Below are 15470 nucleotides of genomic sequence, written 5' to 3'. Positions count from 1 at the left end.
AAAAACACAGCAGGAAGCAGCAGCAGCAGCAGTAACAGCAGTAACAGCAGCAGCAGCAGTAACAGCAGTAACAGCACGGGGCTAGTGTGAAGATTTAGGAGAAAAAGTAGAGAAAAACGCTCACGTTTTCTGCTTTGTGTCAAACCCCCGACCCAGCGGAGGACGGACTGATCAGACGAAGATGAAGATGAAGACGAAGAAGAAGAAGAAGAAGAAGAAGCTCCAGAATAAATAGTTCTAGAACAGCAGATTTCTAAACATCTACTTGGTGGCTGAGACTGGCAGGAGTTTGTTTACAGCCGACAGACGTTCTTCTGTGGCTGTAAGATCATCCCTTAATTATTATAATTAAGATTCTTCATCAGTTGGCCGACAGCTTGACTGACAGCAGGACCGTGCACGTTACTGGCTCTCTGTCTGCAGCCTCAGCCGAACGCTGCGGACTTACACACACTCTCACACACACACACACACACACCAAGAGCCTGGATCACAGATACTAAATCAGACAAAGTGTATAATAACAGCACTACAGCCTTAAAAATACCTTCCTGCTGGTGAAATAAGAGCGTGTTCTGTCTGACAAAGCCACCAAAATACCAGGGAACTGGCTGGGAGTGAGGGTGAGTTATCGTGGGGGCTAATCAGCGGGGCAGATCTCATGTTACTCTCACCCCTGTGGGTCTTTGGGTTGAAAACACACGACTTAATCAGTGACATTCATGGAGTCAGGGATCACGTTACTCAGGTAAGGAGCAGAGGAATGTAGCTTATAGTGTACACGTTATCGACCGGTGACCAGGAGTCGATGAAAGGTCGACCTTTCAGATGATTAAACCTGATGTAAGTGATGACAGTGACAGTGGAGTCAGAGCCCGGCACCTGCAGGATTCGCCCGTTTAATTAAAAATTCTCAAAGGAATGTTTGCTGTTAAGGAGACATTTAATTAATTTTGAATTCATTTATGACAAAAATTACATTTTTTATTTAATTTAATTAAAAAAAATTCCAGGTTGGACTCCTGGCTGGCTCGGCAGTTATTTTCATGTGAGAGAAATTACTGAACGTACGTTAACCAAATGATTGAGTTGAGTTAAAGTTTTCAGCAGATTAAATGTCTAACATGCTAAAACATGACATTAATTTTGAGGCAGTGAGAATCTAAAAATCTTCAAGACATTTTCACATCCCAGTAATTTAGCGGAGAACGAAGCTGGGAACGTTTTCAGTGGCTGAGCCAGACATTTTCACATCCCAGTAATTTAGCTCCGACATCTTTGTTTTCAGTGGCTGAGTCTCAGTGCCGTGTTTCTGCAGCTCGTGCACAAACACTGACTGATCCTCAGATGGAGCTGGTGAATTAACCCTGACCCCCTGTGCTACTGAAGGGCTCTTTGAAAGGACATCTGCTCTCATCCCTTTCTGTCTGCAGGTCTAATCTACTCTGTCTACGCTCCAATCAGCTCAAAGCGCCGCTTATTTGGCAACTTTCGCTGTTTACCTTCCATCGGAGACTTAAACCTGCGATGGAAAAAGATCGGCGGGGCCGTCCGATCAAAGAGTCACTCTGAGGGGCTTCTCCTCCTGTAAACATTCCTGTTTGGCCTTTTATGTAACGCTCCAGTGACTGCATCCTTTAATAAAGACCCAAAAACGCCCTGAGTTTCATTTATTGAGTTTGGCAGCGGAAGGAATGTGAAAATTAGCATCTTATTAACAGGTCTTTGACTCAGTCCTGTCACAGAGGCAGCTGAGACAGATCTGTAGGCTCAGGATCTCAGAAGAGGCAGCTGAGACAGATCTGTAGGCTGAGGATGGCCTACACCAGGATCTCAGGGAAGAATGATTTTTCTTTTATCAAAGTGGAACCAGATATTTTAAAATTAGTCCCATGTTCTAGTAAGAACAAGGGGTGCAATCTTAGAGCAGCACTGAGCAAAAAAAAAACTGGTACAAGGTCCAATCAATGATTAATTACGTGAAAAAACAAACGTCTAAATTAAAAGGCAGTTTCTACGACACGTCTCACTGGAATTGTCTTCCATTTCTAGACCTATCTCAAAGTAAAAGCTATTTTTTAAGAGACTTCTTCACCTACAGGTGAGTGACTGCTACATCCATCTGATGGTTTCCAGCACTGATCAGGTTTAATGACTGATCTGGGAACAGCCAAACTCCTGGTTGATGGATTATAAATAACATGTAAAAATAGCCGCAGCATCACTGACCGCTGCAGGTGTGATGATGTCATCCCGTCGCTCCAGACTCGCCTGTCTCCGGCCTCCGCTGGTCATCTTGCATCATTTGGCTCCTCAGGTTCTGGATATAAAAACTGAAGGTGAGGGTCTGCGTAAATTATTAATATTGAATTCCCAATGATCCAATTTGGAATTTCTTTTCCCAGATGGAAGGAATAGGTAGAGTTTGGCTTTATCCTCTCTCTCTCTCTCTCTGCCAAGGTGTTCCAAAACAGGAAAGGGTTTTGGAAATATTTTTCCAAAACCAATAAAAGTAATCGGTTTGACTTCAATCATGCTGTCACCCAGTCAGGTCAGTGTTCAGAGGAAGCAGCTGTTTATGTCTGTGCCATAGATCGAGGGAAACATACAAACCAGGTGTTAGCGACGGATTGAACCTGGTGGGGTTTTTACTGCCTCGTGTGGTTGAAGTTGAACTGCAACAAAAGAGATGGACATTTTTGTAAGTGGAGTTTTGATACAACGTAGACTTTAGCTCTCAGTAATGATGATGATGCCACATATTTGCTTTCGTGTCCAAATGTGAGGATGGATATAAGGGAACGGGAAAACAGAAGAAGAAGAAGGGACGGGTTTAAGACCTGGATCCAGTCCGAGTCTGGATCCAGATCCTCACTCTCCTTCTGAGCCACAGTCTACAAACATGTGGTGGTGAGTGAAGCTCCTCACTCTGTCATAACTCCTGCTGTTATTGAATCACATTCGTCTCCATGAATTAACAATGAGAGCTTTAAGAGAAAGAAAGTGACGACTTCTTTAGTGGTGAAGAACAGACGTCAGTGCAGTCTGATGATCTTGGAGTCGCCACAAGTGTCCATTGTGAGACGCTGACTTTCTCTACATTTCTCCGCTGGCGGTGTCTTTATTAAAACAGCTGAAGAAAATGTTTTTAAAATCTGTAGAAAACAGACAGAATCGCGCTGGATGGTCTGGTCTTTGGAGAACGTTCTCTGGACCGTGCCTGGTTTCAACCAACGAACTTTGGAGCTACATTTGCAGATGTTAAAAACCGAGTGAACTCTCTGCATCCTCTTTTTTTTTATATTTTATGCAGCAGACTCAGATTTGATCTGCAGCTCCTTCTCCCTGCACTGAAAGAGGACACACCTCAGCGGCAGGTTCCTAACTGACTGCTGGATAATTATTTCCTGTCTTTAAAGAAACTGTAACCTCCTGGGACTCGGTGTGACCGTGTGGGTGTGTGTCAAAAGTCAGTTCCACCAGGTTGCAGTGGAGTCTCTTCACCACCGGGTGCTCCATCCTGAGGACGTGGTGTTCCGGGCACATCCATCAGCAGAGGAGCAGAGGAGAAAATGGTTTCTGTTATGTAACGACTAATGAGGCTGTGGTTTTTGGGACTTTGGCTCCTGACAGGCTGTTCAACGATGAAGAGGAGGAGGAGGAGGAGGAGGAGGAGGAGGAGGACTGACCGGCTGCACCTGGTAGAGTAACCACTAACTCTTTGTAGCTGATGATCACGGAATGGACGCAGTTTTTACACAACTTTCTGCAGTTGTCGGTCGACCTCGTCTGTGCTTCTCTCTTCAGCGCCCTCTGTCTGGGAGTCTGACTGACAACAACCAGTCACGCAGTGGCTGAGTGGGTCACACTGCTGCCTCATCACAACCGGCCCTTTTCTTCTCTTGTCTGACCACATATCTAGTCCAGTACCATGAGCACCCAACAAACCTGGTCCTTCCTGTGGTGTCGTTTCTCTGTCCGACTGATCCTGCAGGGTCCAGCTGTGGGACCGGCCGCTGAGGGGTGGGGGGGGTCGGGGGGGGGGCAGAGGGTCATTCCAGAGCCAAACATTTGCAGAGTGTCGTTCGGGGAGTGAATGAAGCGAGTGTGTCTGTGAGTGGAGTCATTCAGGGCTCTGCCATCATTTCATGCTCACTTCAGTTTCTGCTAATAATCACACAAATATTTGCAGATGATTTGATTGGAGCTTTTCATCGAGCAACAGCTACGGCACCGACGTGGAAGTCTGCAGTTAGCATCGGTCCAAAGTGCTGAGGAGAGGTGTGTGTGAAGTCTTGTTTCTCAGCTCGGCCCTGCAGCCTGAGGTTTGGTCGGTCTGAGGCCGTGAAGTGAGTGCATAGGTGTGAATTTGTGTGTGTGTGAGTTTGGACCTGAAATAGGTTGGCGACACATCCAGAGCGTGAGCTGGCTCTCACACAGCATCCGCCGGGACACATGGTCCAGCCCGCAGGCCACGCCCCCTAAACCAGACAAAAGCTCAAGCTCAACCGCAGGCCACGCCCCCTAAACCAGACACAAATGGAGAGGAGTTTAGGATCAAATCCATATTTGGTGGAAAAGCTCAAAGACATGTGACACACATGGGTCGGAGTGTTTGTGCACCTGATGCAGGACATCAGTGTTGCGTTGCCTCCGCCTCACACACACACTGCACCTTTCATTCCGGTGGTCCTTCGACCCCGGCCCTGGTACAGACCTGCTGATCCAAACTCCACCCAGCTGTGAGCAGATTCTGAAGGCAGAGTCTGCGGTTGTGTTGGGGTCTCAGTGTGAGTGCACGGTACCCCGGGCCTGGCCCCGGCCCAGTTAGTAAACACAACACAGATACAGCGTCTACTGTGTGCTGCAGTGACGGAGTCACAGGTACAGTCTCTAATTCATATGCTGTTCATACACGGCACAGGAAGAGGGTTTTTAGGAACTGGGTTGATGCCATGTGATCGTCTGCTGCAAAAACTGGAAGGAAATAAAAACAGGCCTTTGATTTCAACTCAGGTATAATTTACTGCAGAGATTCAAATGTTTTTCACACTGAAGCAGGACCTTCAGAAGTGGTGTGTATATACACACATATATATGTACATACATCTACCACAGCAGCTAAAGCTCAGAGTAACATCCAGATCAGTGACCATCCCGTGGGCTGAATCTGACCAACCAAAATTGGATTCCAAAATTAATATCAAACAAATGTCACGTTGTTCAGGTTTATCGTCAGTGCTGTTCTCTTCAGTGACAACCCTGTGGTGTGAACAGTCAGATTATATCTGACCCAGGTTTCGATGCCAGCAGCTGCCTCTGTTTGACAACAGGTCACACACACTTTGACCTTTCACACACAGAAGTCAGGTCCTGGGTTTCCACATGTGGTACCACGGAGGGCTGATGTTCTGATGCACAGCTCTGTTGTTGTCTGTCGTATTTTAATCACAGTAAGGCGGCGCAGATTTCTGTTTCTGCTGGTGGGTGCTCACTGTGCTCGATCCCATTTAAATTCCAAGTGACCCCACATCAGGTTGCAACCCTTATATTAAATATTCTCTTCCAGGCTACATTTATAAACCATGTACAGAGTGTTTCACCAAAAAGTAACATGTTGTTTCAGGTTAGTCTGAGGTTTTCTAGAAATAGCACCAACATCTGTATTAACATCATTGCTTTACTGACTTGGACTTAAACTCTTGCTGCACAAAACCCTCTGTCTTAACCAGGTATCCAATCCCTCTGCACGAAAAAACCCAAAAAAAACACGGCACCTGAGCGGGTTTTTCATCAGGTCCTGAGTGAAGGATTGAAGGATTTCAAGCAGCTGCTGTCTTAAAATATGAAAACTGGGGTGGTTTGTGGAGCTGCCGACGGGCTCTGGGTTTGATTGATTTGCTCGTAGGTTCCACTATTATTCCTAATTCAGACGTGAGCAGGAACGCTGGAGCGCTGTCCAAAAAGGTGCTATCTACAGTAAATCTGCGAAGAGAAAAGTGTCAGAACAGTATGAACGACAGCGGACGCAGGGTTTGACACTTCAGTCTGTCTTCTTGTTGTTCCTGGAACATTGTTTTAAATATTGGCATAAAATTGTACCGCTCAAAGCTTAACCTTGAATGAATGAATTCAAGGACGAACGACATCGTAACGATTAAATAATGAAACGTGTGTTATGTTGTTTGTGTTATTTTTGGTCCAGGCTAATGTTTGGTTTTAACCCGAAAAGAATAGTTGTTAAAATAAACATAAATAAAAATAATTCATTTATTGTTATCAAATACGGCACCAATAAAGTCCACCATTCTTTGGTTGTTGCCGATCAAATGACCAAAAGTCTTAAATGCAGTGAAACAAGTCCAGGTGATTTTTATAAAAAAAATGAATAAAAAAAAAAAAAAAAAAAAAAAAAACAACTCTTAGATGTGTCACAACACAGACAATACAGAACAATTAATCTCTCACAATATTATCCTGGGCTAAAGGTTCAGACCAGACTCCGCAGGTCTACGCTGATCCTACAACGGATCAATGAAATCCCAGCATTCCAGGGGGAGACGTTTATCCAGCTCTCCGCAGGAATCCCCCCGCTCAGCCCCTCACTCACTCACTCACTCAGGAATGTCCTGAACCTTCTTATCTGATGGGCCATGACTCTGTAGCACACTGTTACTGGTAAACTGACCCAGGCCGGCCCAGGTCGACGGGACATTCTGTGCCCTCGGATGGCTCTACGGAGGACCCCCGGACCAGCGTCGACCTGGGTTTGACAGCTCTCAGTGTTCAGAGAGAAGCCCTGCAGCTGCAGAGGCGGCTCATCGCCCCGTGCTCTCTTATATAACATCACCCTGCAGGATGTGATGCTAAAGTTAATGTATTTAAGGAGGTTTTTTTTTAAGGCACCCAATTTGAATTCTGATTTAAAACAATCAGAATAAACATATGATGTCAAATGGGTCAAACAGTCGAGGCCATTAATTATTAGTTGCTTTGAAATTTGACTGCAACAAAGAGCATGGCAGACCTTCATTCCCCTGTAGGGGGTGCTATTTGTGCAGTCTGAAGGCCCCGTGTGTGTGTGTGTGTCCCTGGTCTGGTTTTATGGCCCACTGTGGTTCTTCGCTGACTCTTTGTTTCACTATCACCACAGTCATCAGCATTGTCCTCCGGAGGCAGATGTTTCCAGCTGGGACAATAAACCTGATGTTCGTCTGCTGACACTTTAGCCTCAGAGCTGATAACACCACCACAATGGTGAGACTACACTCTGTTGTCATGGCGATCAATGACTCACATTTGTTTAGTGGACGTATAAATGTCTTTGAAACTAGTTTTTCCCGCATAACTGATTCAGTCTGCGGCAGGAAAGGACGCGACGTTCACACAGGAACAGTCAACACAAAAAAAGGTAAAAATATTAGCAACAGTAACGCAAAGTATTCAAAGATGGACAAAACCTAGCTCCAAAATTAACCAAAAATAAAGCAAAAAAATAGTAAATCTAAGATATATTTATAGTTAAGATCAGGAAGGACATTTTAACTGAGCTACTAAATAACTTTGGGAGGGTATAGTTAAAAAAGTCAAAGTAAAAGTAAGGCTGCACTTTTTTCAATTTCAAAAGAAAATGTCAAAATTGATTGAATTCATTTGACCTGCACCCCTTGAAGGGGGCGTGCCCCTCACTTTGGAAACCACAAATCCTCCTGTTATTGGCGACAACAGCAGGAGTAGGCAGACGTAAAAAGCAGCGTTAGCAAATCTTTAATGTTGCTAGAACTACGTCGTCACTTTTGTTATAATTAAGACTGAATTACTGTTGTTGGTGAGTGAAGAGTTGAAGTGCGGCATTATTTTAAGCACCTCCCTTTGTTGTTTTTTGTTAGACAGAAGCTTTGTTTACACTGCTACTATATTTGGGACAATAGTGAGACGATGAAAACCTGTCAAAGAAGACGTCCCCTGCTGGACAACGCAGCATGGACGCCTTTGAGCCCAGCTTTATTTCCACTGATGCTGTACATTTATATATATATGTTACACTGTGAGAAGTGGAGGCACAACAGGCAGGAGAACGGATCCAGAGTCAACCACAGGGAGTGGTGCAGCTGTCAAAAATACTCTTCAGCTCAACCTAAAGGTTGCCGTGGAAATAAGTTTAGAACCGACAGTCAGCATTAGTATGACAGAACCACGTGGGAGCAGAAGGACGCTTCGTCAGCAGGTTTTATGTAAAGTCTGGACAAAGGCTGCTGCTCCTTTAACGGCCAGTCTGACTGGCGTTTACTAATTAACCTGCTAATGAAGGGAACATTCCACCAGGTCACTCATGCAAAGGTCGGTCACAACGTTGAGCTTTGCCCGTGACCCAACATTTCAGGAGTGTGTTGTAGGTGATGACGAAGCTGCGTGTTTGTTACATGGTTGTACGACACACAAATGTTTCCTGAGCGGCCTGATGCACACGAGTCGAGAAAGACAGAGATTGAAAAGATCTAAAATCCCGTTTCCTGATAATTAAGGGTTAAAGGCTGATGATGGTTCTTCTGTTTTTTTTTTGGGGGGACCCAGGTATGACCTGTTCCCCACGTGCTGGGATATAATGAGGCATCTGGGTGAAAGACTAGCTGAGCAGCTGCGGAGGTGCTGAAGCCCTCACTCACAAAGGCTCCATTCTTCAAACCCTGCCAGAGAAACGTCAACACCCCAGGGATGTACGACACTGGATGTGCAGGTAAACATTTGCAACGTTACGGCCGCCTGTCAGCGTTCATCCCTTAATGGTCTAAAAACAGCCTCCAAACGGAGATGTGAGGAGGTTTGAGGGCCGCAGCGGCGGTTTATGGCGGTTTATTTTCCCCTCTGTGCAAAAACATTCCAGACCAGGGTGAAGGCAGACGGGGAGATTGGGAGTGAAGAATTTAAGGGACTGTAAGGGTGTGGGGAGAGGAGATGGAGACAAAAACAGAATGAAGGTGCAGTTGGTGGTATGTGTCTGGGGGTTCGCAGGGGCATGGGGAGGAAACCAGCCAGGATGGGCAGACCGCGAGGTCTCCCTCAGCAAACACACGGGGCCATGTGTTCAATAAGAAGTGCGGCAGGAGCCCCCGAGGCGCTCATGAAAGCTGCTCCTTACACCGGTGAACCAGGAGCTTCAACAGGTTTTCCCCACACGGGGCCGATACCGTAACGATGAAACAGACGGAGGGCGCCGATACCGTAACGATGAAACAGACGGCAAAACATGACGCACACAGGTACGGCTTTATGGCTGATGAAACACCTGCAGGAGACACGCTGTCCATCAGACGGATGAGGACATTGGGGGTCAACATCCTGCCACAGCGGACCTCCATTAACTCCCCCCTGCCCCCCCACCCAGAGGGACACAGGGAATGCTACTGTACGTTCCAAGCCCAGGTGCTGCTCAGTGAGGGACAGGCCAAGGTCAGTTCATGACATGAATCAATAGTCCAATAAAAATCCTCCTCCAAAAACACTCTGTTCTTATTATAGTTCAGGAAAAACACACATTAAGAGCTGCAGTTCTGTCAAAGTCGGAATGTATCCATATGCCGAAGTGGAATCCAGTAAATTGGAGACTTGGCAACAGGAAGCAAAATAGTTCAAGCAAAGCTCAGAATGCATGTTTTGGCAACAGGAAGCAAAATAGTTCAAGCTCAGAATGCATGTTATGTAAAACTTAAAATAGCAGCTTTATAATTAGGTTCATGGTTTACTGACTTGAAACACAGAAAAGCCAGTTGCCTTTCCAGCCCCACCTACACCAAGTACTATAAACAGGAAAAGACACGAGAACATTTGGTCCAACATGTCCGTGTCCTAGGACAAGTTCTGGGGTCACATGTTTTTAGCTTTTCACCAGGTCCAGGTCTATCTGATCTCTGATCTGATCAACTCCACGGTCCCTCAGTGTGAAACAGCAGCTTCTCACTTCTTGGAGACTTTTTGAAGAACCGAAACATCAGCGTGTGCTGGTACTTTCTGTAACTTGAACCATAACCCTGAGACATGTGTAAGGTTTTGTTTGTCTCTCTTTATAAAGACGGTTCCAAGATGTCTTTGGTGGACAAGAATCTATAGACCACGCTGCCACCTGGAGGGAGGGGGGGTTCAAACCCTGGATCTTCTGCATGTAAGTTCAGACGTCGGTTGGATCTGATACCAACTTCACTGACCGTCACGGTAATGAAAGGTGTTGTCTTTGCGTTCGTTCACAAAAACCTGGTGTTGGTGGTGATAATGTTCAAAAGTCAGTCTCCAAGACTGAACAAAAGCCTCATGGTTTTAAAGACTAGAGACTGATTTATGACCAGTGAGGGGGAAGAGTAATATCTGCCCTGCTCTTCCTGAAATCACCCTCCAGAGGTCGATGCATCTTCATCAGCTTTCATCAGCCACTCTCCAAGAACCAAGAGATGAAATGAGAGTGATTTATTCCCTTTGGCAAAGTCTGAGGTGCATGAGTCAGCTCCAGTCATTCTGAGGATTTGAACCCAACACTTGAAAGAACAAAGATCACACCGTGCGTTTTGAGTATAAAGTCATTCAGTGCTGAAGCAAAGCTGGGTTTCTGCAAAACCCAACATGCGATGAGGTTCATTTGCATCATTTTCATTCAAGTCTTGGAGAAGAAAACGTGTTTCACTGCCTGTAAGTCAAAAAGCTACAAATTGACTTTATTAATGTTGATGTTTCGTTGGATTGTTTGTCTTCATTAATGAGACAAAAAGTGTTTTAGCAGCTCACCGGGATTTGTAAATGAACTTTCCAGGTTTCCTGGAAAGAAAAATCCCAAAACCCATCGACTGCTGGTGATTCATGGGCTGGTGACCGAAAAAAAACCCAGTCCAACTTTTTAAATCTTCAGGCTTGATGATCCACTTTCACCAGAGATGGAGAAAAACCAGGTCAAATGGTGTGGAAAAGAAAAGAAAGTGATACAAAATGGAGGAATCCATGTAGGAAACCCACTGGTCCTGGCCTCGTGCATTCGTCAATTGACTTGATTGATTTTAAACAGAAAGAACAAAAAGTTTTCCACTTTGATGTGAGAATCCAAAGCCCTGGTGGCACAGAGCGTTGTTGCAGATTATATTTTCCTTCATTACAAACATTATGGATGGCTGTACTTCATACTGAGCTGAGAAACAGGTGGAGGTTTTTTTTAAAAAAGTGCAACCAACTAAATCCAGCCAACATCTCAATGAACAGTCATTTCCAAAAAAACGAATGAGATCCTAAATTTGAGTTGCAGGAGAATTTCCTATTGTTTTGATCAATAAAATACAAACATCTATTTATGGATATCTTTTTGATCCGTATATTCATGATTGCTTTTTCTAGCTCTTCAGTTCGAGCAGAGATGATTCTACATCTTTTGGTAGCTGTAACTGAGATCTGCTCTCACACGCTGCATGATTCTACATCTTTTGGTAGCTGTAAATGAGATCTGCTCTGCTCTGGTCTCACACGCTGCTGCAGTGGACATTGAACAGAAGACAGATTCTTGGCCCGGGCGTCCACCGTGGACACCAGAAGCCTCAAAATATTAGTGTCGTCTCCATGAGCTAAGTCGCCAGAAGCGGGTCTCAGATCACAGCGCGTTACTGTTACTCAGTTAGAAGATAATTCAATTCACTTGGTTAATTTTTGTTAAATCAACAGCACGTGGAGTCAGGCTGTAACCAATCAGCAGCCTGATCAGTCTGATGCCACCCCAGGTTCTTGACCGTTTTAACTTCCATTCTTTGGCAGTCCCGGCAGAATGTGATTGGTTCTTACTTTGCACCACTGGAACGACTGCTCAGACGGTTGTGCAGCAAAACATTGTCACATTTTTGTAATTTAAATCTGCAGATGTTCAGCATGTCTCAAACGCCGACCACCAAACCTAACAACGTTGGCTCCGGCCCGGAGCAGGAGACGGTAGCCCAAACAAATAAGGGGTTTTGGTGGAAACTAAGGAGAAACAAATAAGTAAATGACGAATCAAGTCTCTGAATGGAAGTTACCTCACATCAGCCAATAACAATGAAAGACAGCAGCTGTCAGAGGAGGTGGTCTCAACCTGAGGGGTCCAGAGTTTTGTCAAAAGGGGCCTACGATAACAGCCATGAAGAGGCAGCAGGAAAATGCACTGTATTTAACAAATATATGTGGTTCATAACAGAAGTATTTGGCAAAATTGTATGGGTTGATATATTGTCAATATTGATATTTTATAAAATACTAAAAAAATACAGTTAAAATAGGAGAAATAGGAGCAAAAAAACAAACTATAAAATAAAAATACAGTTAAAATAGGAGAAATAGCAAAAAACAGCAGAGAAATCTAACAACAATTTTTCCAAAATGTTTCTTAAGATTGACAATATAAAATAAAAGATTAAGTAACATCTCCATATGGAAATTCATTTTTCCTGGTGCACAATCACGACTCTTGGACATACCAAGTCTAAACATCAGAAGAGTGACTCTAAAAAACACATCCTGCACACAGAACCTGAGTGTGTTTGAAAGAAAACACACCTTGAGCTCAGACACAGCAGTGACTGTGACCTTGTTGAAACGCTCAAACCTCACATCCATATGGAAATTCATTTTTCCTCCTGCTTCCTCAGCGCCGAGCCAACACCCAGGAAGACCTCCCATCTGCAACATCACTCGCTCTCCCATCAGGATCTGGCTCCACAGACAGAGGTTCTGATCCAGTTCTGGGAAGTGCAGTGCTTGAAATCTGACAAAGCCTGAACTGAGACCGACACAGTTCCAGCGGTTTGGAACCATCGCAGCTACAAGGATCTGGCTGCAGGGCGTTGGCAGAACCTACAGGAACCAAAATGAAAGCTGGCGTTGGTCTCCCAACACAGCTCAACACAGGGAGGCTGTGTTTAGTTTGGTTACCTGTAGGAGAAGTGGTGCCCACTCAGCGTACCTGGAGGAGGGAGCAGCGGTGACTGATTTACTGGAGACATAAAGGTTTGGCTGCAGGCCTGGACTGACAGCCCGCCGTGGAACACCTTCACTGACTCTCTGTCTTCATCATCTTCGTCCCTCTGGCTCCTCTGGACCAGGTCTGAGTCCAGCTTTCTTCTATCACTCACTCACTCCCTCATCCTTTCCCACTCCTACTCCACGACTTCTTAACTCCTAAAACAAACCAACAGCCGTGGATCTTTTCCACAGAAGAGCTTTTCCAGTCATCCAGGAATGGTCCCAATCTCTGCCTGGATCTCCACCATAAAAACCAGCTCTTACTTCAGGTTACTATTTGCAACTTTTAAAGAAGAGATAAGCTATTTGCCAAACCTACACATTGGGTCAGAAAGGAGTTATCAATAAAAAATATCAGGGTCTCAAACTCCTGGTCTTGGGCTCCCACATCAGTTCTCGTAGAACAGTGGAATGAATGAATTCTGGACGGTTGTGGTACTGCAACCAAAAAAGAGGTTGCAGGTTTACATACACTCTACGGTCGGTCTAAACGAAGAGACTCCCCTCTTCAGCTGCTCATGGACAGTCGTTATCTAACCTTCACTTGCTGTTTTGGGTAAACATCTGTTTTCCAGGACAGATTGTGAAGCGGTTTTTGACAAGGACGGTTCTGTCCTTATCAGCAGGACACCGACTATGAACAAGAAGCTCAGTCAGTCAGTCAGTCAGTCAGTCAGTCAGTCAGTCAGTCAGTCATCACTCAGACTTCTGGCTCTGTTCAGTGACACCTGTCAATCAACAGATTGACAGACAGCCAACCACAACCTAAATGACAAGTTTAATGTTTGGACGAAGGACAACAGTGGCTCTGCTCTACTCTGTGAAGTTGATATCAGTTCTATATAATTCTGACTGTACATTCCTTTGCTCCCGACAAAGACTTTAAAATAATGAACTCTGTTGGTGAAACACTGATCCACTGGAGGAGATCAGCAGCAGGATCGGTTCATATCACATCTGGAGACTTTTAATCCGTCTCTGATTTGATGGAAATCACTGGTGAGGTCTTACAAAATTTTGGTTTCTTCCCACAGAAATACAAAAGTGTAAACCTCGTGGCCAGGACGTGTTTGGCTCAGGTCTGAAGGATTATGTAAAACACCAAAACATCTGTGGTTCAGTTGAAAGGATGGATTTGGAGAGCAGGTCTGAACATTCAGCTCCAGCTGTTCCATTGGTTGGTCTCTACAAAAGACAGAGACGTCCACGACTGACCACTGTGCTGTGAAGACCTGGTGTCCTGGTCTCAGGTCTACAGGTCTAGGTCTGATTCACTCTCACAGCTCAGACTCTGGTGTTTCCTGCTTCATCAGCTCCACTTCCATCCACAGCAGGAGGTTGATTGCAGTAAAAAAAAAAAAAACAGTACCAGCGGGAGCAAACACAATGGAACGTTCCATGCCAAAAATTGAATTTTTTTTTTTTTATCAGGATTTTAGGGGACAAAACAAAATCTGCTTCAAACAAAGTTAATGTCAGAGTTGAATTTGTCAGAAGTGTCAGAACTTTTTACTGCTTTAGACGTGTCTAAATAAATACAGAGTGCTCACTCCAACAACAAGTCTTAGCTAACACTTCTCACTGCATTGTACTGCAAAACTGAACTTTACCTCTACCACTGTGGATAAGTGAACCTGAAAAAGCCTCTAAAAACATTCAATAGCTCAACTTTATGCAGTAGATGATTCAAATATTGATGAAACATAAAGAACTAAAATAATTTAGTGTAAATTAATAAAAACCCACAGATTCTTGGAGGTTGTGTCCAACGTATTTGTAGACGTGGCACGAATTTGGATCGAAATTTAGGAAAATGTATTCCATATTTGGGAGAAGCTACTGTAAAGACAACGTGTTATTGGATAAAAACTATTGGTGGAAACTTCTCCTTATCTTAAACAATAGGATGAGGAACAGTTCTCATAAAGTTAAGCCTGCTCCATCACCCACTTCAAGACCTTCTAATGGGAACCTGCTCAAGGTTCAAAGACCAGGTTAGAAGACACTGACTCAACGGAATCCTCAAGAAAGCCCTTGCTTTACTATCAAAGGACGGGAGCAGGGTGAGCTGGTGTCATCAGAAATGTCTCATCAAGGCCGGATCAGGCTGCAGCCGCAGAAGAAATGAAGGAAGGAAAAAAAAAGGCCTGGGGATCTGGACCCAAACATCTTCCATGTGGCTTCACAGGGTTGAGTTGAAAAAGAGAGAGAGGGTGAGGAAGGGAGGGAATGAGAGAGAGAGAGCGAGAGAGAGAGGGGAGGTGGGTTTGCTTTGATCGCCTTTGCCACCTTAGCGTTCAAATGTTTAACACACGGAAAACACCGTTAGCCATCAAAAAGTGGCAGGATCAAAGGGGAGAGAACACGAGAGTCACTGTAGGTGACCCTGCAGTGGTCTGGAAGGAAAAAGAGTGTCAAAGAGAGGCAGGGTGAGGCAGGGTGAGTGGACC

At 44.8% G+C, this 15470-nt stretch overlaps 1 long non-coding RNA gene across 2 annotated transcripts in view; it reads right to left on the bottom strand.

Moving 5' to 3' along the window:
- Positions 1–15470, bottom strand: part of LOC103381208 (uncharacterized) — a 46766-nt gene that overhangs the window by 4479 nt on the left and 26817 nt on the right. The window contains exons 8-10 of one of the 2 annotated variants that reach the window (XR_003050132.1): positions 2929–4481; positions 2614–2675; positions 2230–2320 (exon numbers count right to left, since the gene is read on the bottom strand). This is a non-coding gene — a long non-coding RNA (uncharacterized LOC103381208). Of the gene's footprint in view, positions 1–2229; positions 4482–15470 lie in introns of both variants that reach the window. The other variant, XR_003050133.1, reaches the window with a different exon arrangement.

This window comes from Cynoglossus semilaevis, chromosome 7 (genome assembly GCF_000523025.1).
Source record: "Cynoglossus semilaevis isolate Cse_v1.0 chromosome 7, Cse_v1.0, whole genome shotgun sequence".
Lineage (NCBI taxonomy): Eukaryota > Metazoa > Chordata > Actinopteri > Pleuronectiformes > Cynoglossidae > Cynoglossus > Cynoglossus semilaevis.
The sequence above is the reverse complement of the archived record's forward strand: the minus strand, read 5'-3'. Positions and strand labels throughout refer to the sequence as shown.